The 17,275-nt window shown below is 46.0% G+C and overlaps 1 protein-coding gene across 4 annotated transcripts in view; it reads left to right on the forward strand.

Moving 5' to 3' along the window:
* The first annotated feature begins 1,793 nt into the window (after positions 1 to 1,793).
* AP1B1 (adaptor related protein complex 1 subunit beta 1) overlaps positions 1,794 to 17,275 on the forward strand; it is a 52,402-nt gene continuing 36,920 nt past the window's right edge. For all 4 annotated transcript variants that reach the window (XM_036822940.1, XM_036822942.1, XM_036822943.1 and 1 more), the window contains exon 1: positions 1,794 to 1,946. The gene's annotated coding sequence lies outside the window, so the exon portion shown is untranslated. The remainder of the gene's footprint in view (positions 1,947 to 17,275) is intronic.

Raw genomic sequence — 17,275 nt, forward strand, 5'->3', positions numbered from 1 at the left:
GTCACTTTCACATAAGCTGTCCAGCTCGGTACCTTTAAGTTCCTTGGTTTGTTTTGTTGGATAATTCTTCTCTTTCCATGTCACATTCCCAGTGAAATTTTGTTTTCTAATGAGGCTGATGGCATTTGCCAACATTTGTCATTAGGGGAAAGGTGGTTCCTCCAGACAGCTGTGTATAGCACATGGAACATGGCATGTACATATAGAATTCTATTTGTTTCCTCTCTACTTCAGAAAAGGATTTTAAAAGTGGAGTAAGGTCTGTAATGTAGTCAATGGTATTGTTCCAATGACAATATCCTGGTTTCAATATTATACTACCAATATATAAAATGTCACCATGGAGGGAAGCTGGGTGAAGGGTACATGATACCTTTTGTGTACTATTTTTGCAATTTCCTGTAAGTCTATAATTACTTTAAAAATAACATTTTATAAAAAGTAGTTGAGGGACTTCCCTGGTGGCACAGTGGTTAAGAATCCACCTGCTGATGCAGGGGACACGGGTTCGAGCCCTGGTCTGGGAAGATCCCACATGCCGTGGAGCAACTAAGCCCGTGTGCCACAGCTACTGAGCCTGTGCTCTAGAGCCTGTGAGCCACAACTACTGAGCCCGTGTGCCACAACTACTGAAGCCCACGTGCCTAGAGCCCGTGCTCCGCGACAAGAGAAGCCACTGCAATGAGAAGCCCGCACACTGCAACGAAGAGTAGTCCCCACTCGCCTCAACTAGAGAACGCCCGTGCGCAGCAGTGAGGACCCAACGCAGCCAAAAATAAATAAATAAAATAAATAAATTTTTTTAAAAAGTAGTTGAGGCTGATTAAACATATAAAACTATATTAAAACAGTAATATCTGGATTAGATGGGACATACAGACTTGGCTGTGCATGCTTACTTATCAATACATTTTATAATATTAAAAGATTGGTGACAACCTGAGTGTTCAGCTGTCGGGGATTGTTTTTTAGAACAGTGATGCCATCCATACTGTAGAATTCCATGCAGGCATTGGAAGGCACCAAATAGAAATGTATTTATTGTTTTGGGAAAGCTTTACCAATATCTTGGTGAGTTAAAAATACCGCATGATATGTCGAGTCTGGAAGGGTATTCACCAAAACGTTAAAAATGATTGCCTTAGGTCGGTGGGATTGCAGATGATTTTTTATCTCCTTTTGCTTACTAGTATATTTCCATTTCTCTACAATGCAAATTATTATTTTAAATATTTTAAAGAGAATGATCAGAAATTATCTAGGAGGAGTAGAAAGTTAATAGTACCAGAGCTGGGAGCGAGATAGCTATAGCAATTGAGGTCCTGGCCGACCCAGCAAAAGGGGAAATGGGACATTATGAAGTTCTCCTTGGAGGGTCTGAGGTTTTCCCCTAAAACGCGGAATTCCCCTAAGGGCTGCACTGAAGGACTGCAAGCGCTAGACTAGACTTACAGCTCTAGTTTAACTCTTCCCTTCACAAGGTAAGTGCTCTTGAGCAACACCTGCCCCTTTCAGAACCTCAGTTTTCCCGTCTGTAACACAGAAGGGAAACTGACCTCAAAGTCTCTACGAACTTTTCCATCTCCATCACGTTAAATTGCTTAACGGTTACCTGGCCTAGTTTTTCTCCGCGCTCTACAGAAGACAGCGGCACAGAAGGACGTGTCGGGGGCGGAGTTAATTCCGGTAGGCCCCGCCCCTTCTGGCCCCACCCCGCGGGCACCAACCCCCGCCCCAGCCAGTGCACCCTTGACCCCGCCCCCAGCCCGTGCGTCCACCGGAAGTGCCCGCGCGCGGGCAGCTCACTTCCGCCTGGCAGGTGACAGCCGCGGGGCTCGGAGCGGCAGGCGGCACGGACGCGCCGGGAGAGCGGGAGGACAAGGCCGCAGACATTTTACTGCCGCGTCGAGCAGCGCCGTGGCGCCGGGAGCCGTTCGGACCTGTGGGTGAGGAAACGGGAAGCCCGGCGAGGCCGGAGAAGTGGTGGGGCGGGGAGTCAGGGGTCTGAGGTGAGGGGTTTCTGGGGTCAAAGGTCACGGAGAGGACAGGGAGCTGGAGGGGCTAGAGTGGCTTCCCAGGTCAGGACGAGGCAGAAGGGCTGCGGGTTCATTCATTCGCGCCCCCTTGGCCGCCGGCCTGCACCCCAGACACCCCAAGTCCGCAGTCCCTCCCCGGGCGCCCTCCCGGAGAGACTCCTAGATTTAGGCCTGAGGAGCCTGCGCCTGCCAGGACAGGAAACTTCTCTCGGGTACTGTTTCCCCCTGCATACTCACCCCCGTGGCTATCCTGAGGCTCCTCGTCGTTCAGGGCCTTATCTCTTTGCCAAGGTTCAAAAGAAAAAAAAGAAAAGCTAAGAAATGGCCCGGCCGCCGCCTCCTCTGGGGTGGGGTTGGGCTTGGTCTGTCCGTAGGCGCCTCACGGACAAGTTAACTGGGGACACCTGTAATAATGCCAAAAGTACTGATGGAAATGCTAGCTACTGGTTACTGAGCTCCTACTGTGTACCAAACCCTGTGCTAGGCACTTTACTTATAATGCCGCATTTAAGCTTCCTAGCAACCTTTGTGAGGTAGCTACTGTTGTTATCCCCATTTTATCCACGAGGAAACTGAGGCACAGAGAGGTTAAATCACACCTGTAAGGTCAATCGGGTAGTATAGACAAGAGCCAGGGTTCCCCCCCAGGCTCTCAAGGACCTGTAAGTGCAGAGACAAAGGAGAGGCTGGAGCAAGGTTGGGGTGTAGGGGCTATTTAATATCTTTAGCTGCCATTAAATTTGCACCTATATAAAGATGTAGCCTTCTTGCTTCTCGTCTGACCTTCATAAGGAGTATTTGATTCACTTTCTTCAGGATGAAACAGTCCTGCAGGTTATTGCTATAACTGATTACCTTTCAGGGCAAGAGAGGAAGTTTTTCCTGACTATTGAGAACTGTGAGACATAAAACAGGCTGGCCATGAAACGAATTTAAGAATATCCAGGACTTCCCTGGTGGCGCAGTGGTTGGGAATCCGCCTGCCAATGCAGGGGACGTGGGTTCGAACCCTGGTCTGGGAAGATCCCACATGCCGCAGAGTAACTAAGCCCATGTGCCACAACTACTTAGCCTGCGCTCTAGAGCCTGTGAGCCACAACTTCTGAGCCCACACACCACAACTACTGAAGCCCACACGCCTAGAGCCTGTGTTCCACAACAAGAGAAGCCATGACAATGAGAAGCCCGCGCACCGCAACGAAGAGTAGCTCCCACTTGCTGCAACTAGAGAAAGCCTGCACGCAGCAATGAAGACCCAACACAGCCAAAAAACTAACTAAAGAAATTAATTTAAAAAAAAAGAAAAAAACAATATCCAGAACCTCTCTTGAGAGTGGTTGAGCTGCATTCTTTTTGGAGTGAAGAGAGGAACCACATGTCCGCTAGGGGATCTTTTGGCCCTAGGTTCTTGAAGAACATTCCCAAGGGAAGGGTCTGTGTCTCTGAGAAAAGTACAGGTCCCATGGCTTCTTGACTGGGGAGCCATATCTTGTCCAGGAGCTGGTAAGGTGGTTTCATGGCCAGAGGATGAGGCTTTGTGAGTCTGAGCCTTATTCCTTTGCAGAGACATTCACTTGCTCCAGTTCTGCCTCAGTTTCCCTGATAGCAGCACAGACCCGCTGATTTCCTACCCACTCCTAGGTATTATAAGCCTTAACAAACGCTTGAGGGTTTCCACATGCTTCTGAAGAAAGCTGTGATATAAATATTACTGTAGTGCCTGTTTTTAAACTCTACGATCTGTTCTCCTAGTTCCATTGAATTCGCGGAAACTTAATATTGTCACCTTATCCCCATCCTTCCAAGGGAGGATTTGAGATGAAGTGACTTGTCACAGATGGTAGGAACATGAGCAGAGCTCAGAGCATCTGGCTCCCTGTCCTGAGTTGAGCCCACCAGGCTCCTTCGACCTCTTAGAGCAGCTTCATGAAGAGTGGCTTCACTAGTTTTCAAAGACTCAGATCCCTCAGAGGTTGTATAGAGATTATCTGTTGAGTGTGGTTTGAGCAGAGGCTTCACCTGAGCGACGTGAATAGCTCAGAGGTGTGATGGAAAAAGCACTCCTCGACTCCCCATCAGTCAACCCTGGGTTCCAGTCCCAGCTCAGCAGCTTCTTGGTAGTGTGACCTGGAGGCTTCTTTACCTCAGCTCTCAAATAATACCTTCCCCTTGCCCCCCCACCGAACACTGGCATATGTGGGGGCTGGACAAGGACATTTGTCAGAGCCTGTTGTGGTGGTGGGTGCCTTGACCCTAGGCAGTTGATGCCCACTGGGGGCCTGGTTTTGGGGGTGTTACTTCCATCTGCAGACAGAGACCTTTATGTACACAGGACTTCTCCCATCCTTCTTGTTTCACTTCCTAAAAGTGTTTCAGAAGAAATTCAGTCTGTTGGTCCTGCTGGCTCTGGGCGTGGACTTTCATCTTTTTCTAGTCATCCTCTGAAGCTGTTGCATGTCTTGACTGCTCACTTCCTGAAAACCGCCACGCCTGGCACCAAAGCCTGGTGTGCTGATGGTGAGCAAGCATTGCTTGGTTATGAGTTTTGCGCTTTGGTGTATTTCTGAAAGCTAAAGGGGCATCTGTTGCTTGTAGGTATTTCTTTTTCTGAACAGGTCTTTTTGCCTAAAATAGGTCACTGATAAATTATCAGAGCCCAGGAATGGTTTTTGTGTTCTTCTTCGCTTCACACAGAGAGGAACAAATAACTCCAGAGAGAGAATATTACTTGGGCAAGTGGGGAATCCTTTAAAAAAAAATTCTGCTTGAATATCCATCAGTGGATTCTCATTGCTCTCAGGCTGAAACTCACATTCCTTAGCGTGGCCGCCAAAGCCTTTTGAGCTCTGACCTCTGCCGGGTTCTCCTGCCTCATCTCTCCTACTCCTCACTTCCAGCCTCTCCCCAAGTTCCAGTCAAACTCAACTGCTTGCCACTTCTGCCAGCCCCAGTTGTTTACCTCTGTGTCTTTGCTTTGTGCTGTTCCCACCTCCTGAGCACCAGTTCCTGTCACACACACCCGCTTCTTTGCTAGACCACTACTTGGTGCTTCCCATCTGATCATCTCCCCCACCTTGCAGGCCTGAACTGGATGTCCTGTGGCATTGATCACAGTGGGTTGTCATTGTCTGCGTACTCAGCTGTATTCTAAGTAAACAGCTCGTAATCCCTGGAGAGGACTTGTTTTAACTGTGTCTCCAGCACCTAGTGAAATATCTGGCACGTAGTAGGTGCTCAGTAAATGTTTGGTGAATGAATGAATGAATATCACATTGAATTTTTAGGATTCCGTGACTCCTAAGGAATTCAGAGCACTTCCCAGATGATCTCCTGTCCATCCTCATGTCACTCCAGGGGAGTAGGGAGAAATCTGCCCAATGGTGGGAATAACTACTCTCGAACTACTGCTACCACCCAGCCAGCCATCAGAGTGCTTCAGGGCCTCCAGAGACCTGGGGGTTGGGGAGCAGCAGGAGGTGCTGGTGGTAACGGCTCTCCCTGTGTAGTAGTAAAAGTGGCTAACATTTATCAAGCACTTGGTGGACTGGGTACTGCTAAGGGCTTTGTATGTATTCACTTGTTTTAGCCTCACAAACCCCTCAAGTATGTGACATCATAATTCTCGTTTTGCAGTTGTGGTATGGTTGTGCCTGTTAGGTTGTGTAGACCCCTTGAGAGCCCAGGTTGTACCCTCTGTGGCCACCTTTCCTTTCCCAATCCCTTGTTCTTGAATTGTCTCCTGTTATTTAATGGAGCTGAGGAAGGGCTTGGCTGTGGTTCTAGCCTCCCAAGCCTCATGCTTTTTGGGTCTTTGGCCTTGGGCTTGACCTCTGACCTCTGTTAAGAGGGTCTCCCTGAAGTTGGGAGGCCTTCTCTAGTTAAGGTAACAGTATGGTTGGTTGACTACAGAATGCCCAGAGGTCATCATCAGCCAGGATGCCTTAGTCACTGATCCCTCGTCTCCTCTGTGGACTTGAGCTGCAAGATGGTAGGTTTGGAAGTCAGCTCTCAAAAGCTTTAAAACTGGGACTTCAGTGGCGGTCCAGTGGTTAAGACTCCACGCTTCCACTGCAGGGGGTGCGGGTTCAATCCCTGGTATGGGAAATAAGATCCCACAAGCTGTGTGGCGTGGCCAGAAAGTCTAAAAAAAAAAAAAAAGTTTTAAAACCAGCCCTTCATTGTTGGTTTTCAGCACTGAAGACATTCGTTACAGCTGAGCTCCATAGAGGACTAGCCTTGGGTGACATACTTTTTATCACACCCTAATTGCTTTTAGGGTCCTAAGCATATTTAGAGTAGAATGACAAAATTTCATTATAGCAAGCTATTGGGTCTGTTCTGTGGTTTTCACTCTGATCTCTAAGGGCTGGGTGGCTGGATGTTGAGACACTGAGGACAGAGCCTTCGTATGCCCAACATTCATTTATTCGTTCGTTCCTTCCTTCATTCATTCAGTATTTATTGAGCCCTGCTGTGTGCCTGGCACTGGGCTAAATGTGGTGACAGGTAAACAAGCCAGACAGTTTCTGCCCTTGGATTGCTTACCACATTCTAGTGGGGGAGAGAGACAAAGAAGAAATAGAAAACAAATGTAATAATTAGAAAAACAGATAAATCATGCGGGAAATGAGGCAGAGCAGCTCACCCCTGTTAAAATGTAAGCCAGATCTCAGGATTCTTGCTTAAAACCCTCCAGTGGCTCTCAGCTCATTCAGAGTAAAAGCCAGAGTCCTTACCTTGACCTGTAAGGCCACCTCCATTCTCTGACCTTATAACCCACTGCCCCCCTCACAGCTCACTCTGTTCAAGCCACATCGCCTCCCTGCTGTTCCTCAAACAGTCCAGGCATACTCCCACCTTTGCACTATTTTTTATGCCTGGAAGGCTCTTCCCCAGGCAGTGTCACCTCTCAAGGAGGCCTTTTGTGGCCACCCTGGTTAAATTTCAACCTCCCACTCGTCCTCCCCCACACTCGCTATCCTCCTTCCCTGCTTTCTTTTTCTCCATAGCATTTATCACTGTCTGAGATACTATATATGTTACTTATTTATCTTGCTTATAGTCAGTGTCTGCCGTTAGGATGTAAGCTCCATGAAGGGAAAGGTTTTTGTCTGTTTAATTCACTGCTTCATCCCCAGCATATAGACCTATTTATGGCTCAGTAAATATGTGAATAGGAGTACTGGGCTATGAGGACAGAAAAATACCTACTTAGTGCGTGCAAGGATGGTATCTTTGAAGTGATGTCACCTAAGCTGAGATTTGAAGGATAAGTCTAGAAGCTGGAGAGATAATCCAGGCAGAAGGATCAGCAAGTATGAAGGCAGTGAAGAGCTTGGCAACTAGAGGAGCACAGAAGGCCTGTGGGCCTGGAGGGTTATAGGCGGAAGGAAGGGCCTAGCTGAGCTCACATCATAGCCTGTGTCAGAGCCCCCTCTGCACACCTCCCCCAGCAATTTGTTTCCCCACTTCCTGCAGCTCTGATCACTCTGAGCTGATGCCCAGGGCCAGGGATAGTGATCTGATGGTGATCTGAAGGAAGTGGCCTGAACATTTCTCCCATTGGAGATATTGCCACCTGACCTTCTACCCTTTGCCGTTTCTTCTCTCTCTTATCATTTATTTACTTACCTTCCATTTACTGTCTGTAAAATGGGCTAGGGTGTTTGGCATTCTCAATTTCAAAACAGCTTGACAACCAGAACAGATGTAGCTCTGACCCTGGCAGACCCCATGAAATCAACATTGGGAAGCTGCTCTCTAGCTGAGGTTGGTTTACAAAACATGAAATTTCCCCAAGAGGAGGATTGAGCACCAGTCATTTGAATATTTACTGAGCACCTACTACTTGCCAGGTACCAGTCTAGGAGCTAGGAATACGGTAGGGAACAAAATGAACAAAATCCTTGTCCTTATGGAATTTCATTATGGAGGGGAAAAAAATAGATAAGTGTTTTATCCTATGTTGGTGATAAGTACTTAGAGGAAAAACAGAAAGAGGAAAGAAGGATAGGAAGTGTGGGGGATTTGTTGGGGGCGTGTACAATTTTAAATAAAGTGGTCGGAGAAGACCTCAGTGAGAAGGTGACATTTGAGCCAAGCCATGAAAGAGGTGAGGGATACATACACTACCAAATGTAAAATAGATAGCTAGTGGGAAGCAACTGCATAGCACAGGGAGATCAGCTCGGTGCTTTGTGACCACCTAGAGGGGTGGGATAGGGAGGGTGGGATAAGGAGGGTGGGAGGGAGACGCAAGAGGGAGGAGATATGGGGATATATGTATATGTGTAGCTGGTTCACTTTGTTATGAAGCAGAAACTAACACACTATTGTAAAGCAATTATACTCCAATAAAGATATTAAAAAAAAAAAAAAAAAAGAGGTGAGGGACTGGGGTGGGGGGGGAGGAAAGAAACAGGTGCGGGAGATTAAGAGGTACAAACTTCCAGTTACAAAATAAATGAGTCACAGGTATGAAATGTACAGCGTGGAGAATATAGTCCATAACTATGTAATATCTGTATGGTGACATATAACTAGACTTATAATGGTGATCACTTGGAAATATGTATAAATATCGAATCACTATGTTGTGTAAAAGGAACTAACATAGTGTTGTAGGTCAATTATACTTGAAAAAACAAACAAACTTATAGAGAAAGAGATAAGATTTGTGGTTACCAGAGGTGGGGGTTGGGGGAAGGGGAATTGAATGAAGGCAGTCAAAAGGTACAAACTCCCAGTTAAAAGATACATAAGTATTAGGAATGTAATGCACAGCATGATAAATATAATTAACACTGCTGTATGTTGTGTATGAAAGTTGTCGAGAGTAAACTGTTAGATTTCTCATCACAAGGAAAAAAATTTTTTTTTCTGTTTTATTTTGTATTTATATGAGATGATGGATGTTCACTAAACTTATTGTGATAATTTCATGATGTATGAAAGTCAAATCATTATGCTGTACACCTTAAACTTATACAGTGCTGTATGTCAATTATATCTCAATAAAACTGGAGGGGGGAAAAAAAGATGAGGAGCTGAGCCATGAGACTGTCTAGAGAAAGAGCCTCCTTGGCAAAGTGAACAGCATGTTCAAAGGCCCTGGGGTTGAAACATGCCTGTTGTGTTCCAGGATCAGCAAAGAGGCCCATATGGCTGGAACTGAGGGAGTGATGGGGAGAACAGTGGAAGAAGTTTGAAAGAGATAATGACAGGGAGGGTGTGTGTGTGAGAGACAGAAGGGGGTATGCATCTCATCCAGGGCTTTGTGGGCCATGAGGCCATGGTAGGGACTTTGGCTTTTACTCTGAGTGAGACAGGGCACCATTGGGGGATTTTGAGCAAAGGGATGCCATTGTCTGATTTAGACTGTCATAGGACCATTCTGGCTGTTGCCAGGATGGGTTGTCAGGTGCAGTGTGGAAGCAGCTTTGGTAGCAATCTCAGTGGGAGGGGATGATGGCCTGGGGCCAGGTGGTAGTGATAGAGCTGGTGAGAAGCCCCTTCATGGACTCTGAATTCATTTTGAAGGTAGGCCCGACAGGAATTGCTGATGGATTAGATGTGTGATATGAGAGAGAGTGTATTATCAAGGGTAACTGAGGTTTTGGGCCTGAGAACCTGTCAAAGATGGTTTTGGTAATAACTGGATAATGAAGACTGCAGGATGAGTCAGTTGGGGGATAGGAGGAAGCAAGTGGTAGTTTTTATCATTTTAAGTTTGAGCTGCCTGTTAGCCATATAGACATTCCAGTGATATCAGGCAGTTTGAATATATGAGTTGGGAGTTCAGAGGAGAGGTTGGGCCTGGGGATGTAAAGTTGTGAGTTGTCAGCGCATAGATGGTGCTTAAAGGCATGACACTGGATGAAGCAAGCAGCTGGAGGAGGGAAGAGGGCCTCTGGGAAAGGGCAGAGGAACCAGGCCTGAGCCCTGGGGCACTCCAGGTGTTGAAGGAGAGGGAGAGGAGGAGGAACAAAGGAGACTAGACAGTGGGGTAGAAGGGAAAGTAGAGAGCATGGCATCCTGGAATCCAAGGGAAGAAAATGTTTCAGGGAGGATGGAGTGATCAGTAGCATCAAATGCTTGTTAGCATGAGACTTGTCATTTGATAAGATCACTGCATCTTCTGCTGGCAGGGTCCAACTCACCCTGGAATCCAAGGCTGTCTTTGAATCCCATCCTTCCCTGACTAACCTCATCTGCTCCTTTCCCTGCCATGATCTTGCCTTCAGCCAAGCAGGGGTCTCACAGACTCCTAAATATGTGTGCTTGTTTTGGCCTTGGATATGTCACTCCTCTCTCATCATCTCTAACTCCTCATTTTTAAATAGGTTACTGGAGAATTAAATGACACAGGGGCTCTAAATTACTTAGCACAGAACCTGTGCCCCAGCCAGTGTTTGTGTTGGTTTAGTTATTCTCAATTCACTCCCTGTTAATGCTGACATCTTGTGGGTCTTCTCCATGTCACCTTCGCCCCACCCTTTCCAAATCCGACACATCTTTTCATGTCCAGCCAAGCCCCTTTTAATCCAAGAGGGCTTCCTTTGATGCTCCACCCATCTCAAAGTCTCTTCCTCAGAGCTTTGGTGGCAGTCATTTGGAGGGCATGATTACTCTGCTGTTCCCCTGAAGTCCTTCACCTGCCCTCTGAATCTGTAGGAGCCATCAGGAAAAGATTGTTCTTTGTCTACTGTGTGTGAGCTCCTGTGTGGGGTGCAGTTGCAGGCTTGGAGCCGACGGTGCTCCACACTGTTAAACATGCTATATCCAAAATGTGACAGATTTTCAGAAAGTGTTCCCAATGTATAGGTGGGAAAACTGAGGTCTCAGGATCCTAGTTCTGTAGTCTTTGGCCTCTGTTTCCTCATCTTCATTGATTTAAGGATTGTTCAGAAGAAGCCCCTATTATTTCGTTTATTTATTTATTTATTTATTTTTGGCTGTGTTGGGTCTTCATTGCTGTGCCCAGGCTTTCTCTAGTTGTGGCGAGCAGGGGCTACTCTTCATTGCGGTGCGCAGGCTTCTTATTGCAGTGGCTCCTCTTGTTGCAGAGCAGGGCTCTAGGGGTGCGGGCTTCAGTAGTTATGGCTCGCAGGCTCCAGAGCGCAGTCTCAGTAGTTGTGGCACACGGGCTTAGTTGCTCCGCGGCATGTGGGATCTTCCCAGGCCAGGGCGCGAACCTGTGTCCCTTGCATTGGCAGGCAGATTCTTAACCAATGCGCCACCAGGGAAGTCCCTAGTATTTCGTTTTTAAGGAACTTTTCCTTGGCAGCAGATCTTTCCACGCATTACTGCTTGTAGATTAGTCGAGAACTGGCCCTTGATGCTAGAATTCAGTCCTAGAGACTCAGTGCTGATAGAAGAACATTTGCATGTACCATTTGCTTGCCTTTAGTTCCTTTTCATTTTGAGACTTTAATTGCTAGTGGGTCTCAGAAGATTGACTTTGATTAATCAGTTTTTCTCCAAATCCCAGGAGACCCATAACTGGGTGATCTCATCCAGACAGGCTTTCACTAGGCACATTACCAAACTTGACGTTCCTCCTGTCCAAACTGGATGGGCTGGCCCTAAAATAACCTGTAATTCAACCTTCGAGGGACTCGGCAGGGATGTGTGGCAACATACTTCACATACCATTTAGCCTAGAGTGTGTGTTTCTGCCAGGGTTTCCTCAGAGAGGAGGAGCTGCCTCACTGGACACAGTGGGACATGTGTGACCTCATTATGGGGCAAGAGTAGAGTGTGTTGGCGCTACCATTTTCTAGCTGTGTGACTCCAGACAAATGCCTTGACCTCTCTGGGCTTCGGTTTCCTTATATATAAACTTGGGATATATAAACTTGGGATATTATCAATACCTTCTTCACAGATTACTGTAAAGCTCTTTACGTAGTTTCTGGCCCATAGCGCATATCCATCTGTCATTACCACTTCCACTGCCACCTTTGTTTCAAATCTTGTGCCAAGCCCAAAGAAGAATACAGCTTATTTTCTCGTAGTAATTGAACTGGCTTGAGAGAGCCTATCTGAGTTTGGTGACCACATTGTCTCAGAGAGGAAGTCTGAAATCTGGTTTCTCTACTGCTGACTCACCTTTTAGTCTTCAAGGTGGCCTTACCTGTTTACCTGTCTGTAATGTGAACTTTAGTACTTACTTGTGAGGACCTTTTCCTTTTTTTTTTGTATTTATTTATTTTATTTTTCTCTGTGTTGGGTCTTCATTGCTGCGCGCGGGCTTTCTCTAGTTGCGGCGAGCGGGAGCTTCTCTTCATTGTGGTGCGCAGGCTTCTCATTGAGGGCTTCTCTTGTTGCGGAGCACAGGCTCTAGGCACATGGGCTTCAGTAGTTGTGGCACACGGGCTCAGTAGTTGTGGCTCGCGGGCTCTAGAGCGCAGGCTCAGTAGTTGTGGCCCACAGGCTTAGTTGCTCTACAGCATGTGGGATCTTCCTGGACCAGGGCTCGAACCTGTGTCCCCTGCATTGCAGGTGGATTCTTAACCACTGCGCCACCAGGAAAGTCCCCCTAGCTTAGTCTTGACTGTCCTTGAGCAGGTTTCTGAAAGCTATTCATCAGGCAAGGGTTTAACAGTGAATTTCAGCACTGAAGTTGGAAGCCACCAACACAGACTTTTTTTTTTTTTTTTTTTCAACACAGACTTTTAAGGATCAGTTTTCCCTGCCCGGATATCCTTGAATTCAGAGATGGGTCTTGGGAGCTGGATCAGACCTTGTCAGATGTCTCTCTCCCCGTTTCATTTCCTCAACTTCTCTGGCTGGTCTCACTACACCTATAGTCTCCCTGGTTCCATCACTGGATGCCGATGGCGTGTGGTCCACTCTGCTGGTGCTGCCAACTTCATGCTTCTCGTCCGACTGCAGAGTATGGGCTGCTCTGACATGAACCACTGCCCTGAGACTAGAAAAGTCCTCTCCCTGGCCATTGTCTGGCCATTTGGGGAATTGCTTGGCTTGTTACTGTTTTCCCTTCTACTGAAGACCTAATGAGGTTTGTTGGCCCTGGCTGCATTCTGAATTTGTTTTCATTTTTGTCCCCTTGGAAACATTTTCTGTCATGCTCTGTGAATGATCATGCTCCATTTTCTCTTGTTTGATACCCAGGAAGAACACTCTGGTGAGGAAGTGGATTCCACCTCTAGCAAGGAATCATAGAACATGAGATGCAGGAGGGATCTTGTCCTTTAAACTTTGTTTTCAAACTTTGTTCTATGGAACTATGGGGTGTCTGAAGGGCCCCCGGTGAGGAGGGGGAAAAGTGGGCATAGTGAAATGAGTCAGGCTCTGGGCCCTCACCCTTACTTCAATCAGAGCAGTTCCACTTTTATTTTAAACAATTTAACAACGGGGTGACGGGTGGGGCTTGAAAAGCCATTGATCTGGTTGAATTCTCTTGTTTGACAATTGGAGAAAGGAAGGCCCAGAGATGGGGGGTATTTGCCCAGGGTCACACAGCTGTTGGTAGCAAAGCTAGAATTCCTGGCAGCCATCTTGGCATTGGATCAGCCGTGCCATGTTTGTGGAAAGTTAGCTGCAAAGCCTCATGTTCCCGGTTTGCCCAGTTGTCGCTGTCTGGCACTCATCAGGGAGTCCTATTGTTTTGATCTGTTATGGGCCCTTGGTTTTCTAGCTTCTCTGGGAACCTGTCCTTTCATTTTGCCAGCAAACATTTGGTGAACTCGTGGAATATGTCAGACATTGTGCCAGTCACTGGGTTGACAGCATTAAACAGGAAAGATCCTAAATTAGAGTTGTGAGGAGGGCTATGGAGAAGTCCACAGTATGATTGACTCAAATGTCGAGGAGGCTTCTGCCCCTCTGGGTCTGGAGAGGGGTCCTCTGGGGCAATGGTGTTTGAGCAGAGACTGAAGGAGGAGCCTGGGGGTGGGGATAGTGTTTTGAATTAGATGCACCATTGTTTTCTAAACTGCATTATGTTTAAAAGAGATGATACATGCATAGGATATAAAATTCCCATGATAGACAAAGGTAAATGATGAAGGGTCAGTCTCTTACCCCAACCATTGGTAATCCAGCTTCCTTTCTTGAGGAAACCACTGTCCACTTTTCTTATTTACCCTTTCAAGGATAGTCCATGCATTTGCAAACACTTGGTATTTATGTTTTATTAATATTTTAATTTTTAATAGAAATGGTAGTATACTACATATAGTTTTTCATCTTGCTTTTTATCACTTAATAGCTTACAGAGTGTTGCATACAAGTACATGTAGAACTGCCTCATTCTTTTTCATGATTGCACAGTATTCCCCATGTCTGTATGTAGTGCCGTAATTTTTTAAACCAGTCAGTCCTCTGTGGGAGGACATTTAAGGTGTTTACAATGTTTTGCTATTATAAAGGATGCCACATGAGTAACTGTATCTACATAGTTTTATACATACAGAAGAAACTCCTGGAAGCAGAATTGCTAGGTCAGTGGGTAAGTACCTTTGCAATTTTGGTAGCTGCTGTTGCCAAATTACTATAGAAGTTGTAGCAATTTAGACTCTCACTAGCATCATATGAGGGTATCTATTTCCCCACATCAACACCAACAAGGAGTGTTAGCAGACTTCTGGGCCTTTACCAATCCACTAGCTGATGGATGGTATTTCATTGTAATTTTAATTTCCATTTCTCTTACAAGGAAGCCTAAACCGTTGTATTTCATTTTCTATGAATGGGTCACATCCTTCGCCATTCTTCTCTTTGTAGTCACTTTTTATGTATTAAGGAAAATAAGCTTTTGTGATGTGATGCAACTTTTTGTGTGTGTGTGTTTCTTTTGTTTTGTACGTCGTTTGGTTTTTATTGGTTTTGGCCATGCAGGCAAACTTGATTATTATATAATTGAATTCATAGATCTTTTAAGACTTCTTGATTTTATGTCATACTCAGAAAGGCTTTATTTCCTTTGGATTATACAGTGCTCTATTCTTCTTCTCCAGCATTGGGTTCTATTTTGTTATTTAAAAAAAAAAAATTAATGTTTGTTTAATTTGCACCAAGTGAAATGCTCAGCTCTTATGTGTACAGTTTGGCCAGTATCTGCATCAAAATACAGATCATTTCCGTCACCCCTAGAGTTCTTTCACCCACACATAAATCAGTCCTTCCCACCTAGAAGCATCCACTGATCAGATTTCTGTCACTATAGGTTAATTTTGCCTCTTCTGCTTATTCTGTAATTTCATATTTACGATGTTTATGTTTGCAGTTGTCAGTGTCTTTCATTCTCACATTGTCCCCTGTCAGTGGTGAATTCCCCATTTTTTTTTAAATTTATTTTTTTATTTATCTTTGGCTGCTTTGGGTCTTCGTTGCTGTGCACGGGCTTTCTCTAGTAGCGGCGGGCGGGGGCTACTCTTCGTTGGGTGCGCAGGTTTCTCATTGCGGTGGCTTCTCTTGTTGTGGAGCACGGACTCTAGGCGCACGGGCTTCAGTATTTGTGGCTTGCAGGCTCTAGAGTGCAGGCTCAGTAGTTGTGGTGCATGGGCTTAGTTGCTCCGCGGCATGTGGGATCTTCCTGGACCAGGGCTCAAACCCGTGTCCCCTGCGTTGGCAGGTGGATTTTTAACCACTGTGCCACCAGGGAAGTCCCTGAATTCCCCATTTTTAAGAGATGAAGTTGAATTGTAGAGCTGAAGTAAACTGTAGCCTCAGCTCAGTATTCTTCAGTTAATTATTATTAGCAAGTTTGAGACCTTGGAGAAAAGTTGAAATATATTCAGTATTTTCTTTTTTAAAAAATTAATTAATTTATTGATCTTGGTTGTGTTGGGTCTTCGTTGCTGTGCGCGGGCTTTCTCCAGTTGCGGCAAGCAGGGGCCACTCCTCGTTGCTGTGCGCAGGCCTTTCACTGCGGTGGCCTCTCCCATTGCGGAGCATGGGCTCCAGGCACACGGGCCTCAGTAGTTGTGGCATGTGGGCTCAGTAGTTGTGGCACACAGGCTCTAGAGCGCAGGCTCAGTAGTTGTGGTGCACAGGCTCAGTTGGTCTGCGGCATGTGGGATCCTCCCGGATCAGGGATCGAACCCGTGTCCCCTTCATTGGCAGGCGTATTCCTAACCACTGCGCCACTGGGAAGTCCCTCAATATTTTCTCAATTTTTTTTTTTGTTTTTGGTGGCGCTGTGCGGTTTGCGGGATCCTAGTTCCCCAGCCAGGGATCTAACCCATGCCTCCTGCACTGGGAGCACAGAGTCTTAACCACTGGACCACCAGGGAGGTCCCTTAATGTATTTTTTAATAGGTTTAAATTCATTTTATTAGCTTAAAACACAGAAAGATATTTTTAATCTCCTGGTTATAAAATTACATTTAGATTTTTGATGACTCAAAAATTTAAAAAGTGTTGAGGACTTTTTCTTAAACCCAACCCAAACTCCAGTTGCTAAAATTCAAAGTCTTTAACTGACAATATTATTTTATGAGTTTTTTCCTTTCCTTTTCTTCCTAAGGCCTCATTTTTCCACTCTTAAATTATATTACATCTTTGTCCCTGGCCAGTATGTCAGTGATTCTCACCAAGGACTTCTTTATAATTCTAGAAAACATAAGAGAAAACTACTCTGTTTCAGGCCTTATTACTCAGTTCATTTCTTTACACCTAGTGACAAGGGAAGCAGCCCTGTCAATAGGATTTAAAACCAAGAAAAAAGTGAGATTAACAGGAACTGGCCCTGGGATTGTGGCATCAGAGTCATCTACTGAGAATGGATGTGGGGAGGGAGGACAGAGGTGGGGACAGCGGCAGTGTCTCCTCAAAGACAAACTGGTCCCAGGTGTGCCCCGCTTTGAATTTGGACAGTGCCATCCCCTTCAGGCATTCCTTGGCCTGTAAATACTGAAACTGAGGGGTATCCCAGCATAGAATGCTGTATCCTTAGCAGAAGTGACTCATCACATTGGCCAGAGCAGCTTCTGAAACAAAAATTCCCTCCAATTACTGCTTTTTTTAATGCGCTCTGCCACTTCCAAAGATGGAATCCAAACCCTAAGCTTTTTCTCACCTAAATTGGCTGCTTGCTTTCAATTGTGGCTCATGTACATGGTCAGAGTCTTGGCCCCTGTGGCCTCCATTAGCAGGGATACAATGCATAGCGACGGCTGAGAGCAGGGCCAAGAAAGGCACCAGTCTTTCCTGTGGCATCTGCAAGTCTGAGTTCAAAGTCTGACTGAACTGTAGGGTTTTTTCCGTTCCTG

Source organism: Balaenoptera musculus, chromosome 14 (assembly GCF_009873245.2).
Source record: "Balaenoptera musculus isolate JJ_BM4_2016_0621 chromosome 14, mBalMus1.pri.v3, whole genome shotgun sequence".
Lineage (NCBI taxonomy): Eukaryota > Metazoa > Chordata > Mammalia > Artiodactyla > Balaenopteridae > Balaenoptera > Balaenoptera musculus.